We start from the raw sequence: 708 nt of genomic DNA on the forward strand, positions 1-708 counted from the left end.
TATCTTTATGGATTATTGATCAGATTAATATTTTATATATAATAGTGAATAAACTGAGCTTTACTTTGATTAAGTTTTTTAATTCCAACTATAAAAGGATAAAAGTATGTGAGTGTAAAATCTGAAAAAGGAAGATGAACTGTGAACTGAATTAAAAGTAGATATAATAGTTGTTCTTCCAACATTTTAGCGCCGTCTAGAGAGCGAGACCTAACGAATGTGACAGCGTCCCTGTTCTCTCCTAATGTTAGCATGCTAGGGACCGATCACACGGAGCGCCTGGAGAGCGCTAACAGTTTTTACACACGTGTAAAAAAGTTAAAATAATTCCAACGTTAATTAACATAAGCCCAAATGACAGGACAGACAGCCAATCAGCTGAAGCCAGAGGCGGAGTTTACTGGTACTTCCTGTTTTCATGCGTTCAGTAAACAGCTGCTTGAGACTGACAGAGGATCAATAATCGATCGTCAATACAGCTTCATGTGATTGTCACTGAGAAACACTGTTAGCTTAGCACAAAGACTGGAGTGGGTAACTGTTATAAAGCTGTTAGTTTACTGAATCCAGCTCTTTATACAGTCAGGGTGTTAGCATGTTGATTAGCATTTAGCCTGCTAGCATGGCTTTACAATATCCTGCAGAGGTCAGATTATATAACAACAGACTTTACAAAACACAGAGCTCAGATAACTGTCTCTCTCTCTG

The sequence above is a fragment of the Morone saxatilis genome, unplaced genomic scaffold, assembly GCF_004916995.1.
Source record: "Morone saxatilis isolate NCDOM2014 unplaced genomic scaffold, NCSU_SB_2.0 Contig1, whole genome shotgun sequence".
Classification (NCBI taxonomy): Eukaryota; Metazoa; Chordata; class Actinopteri; family Moronidae; genus Morone; species Morone saxatilis.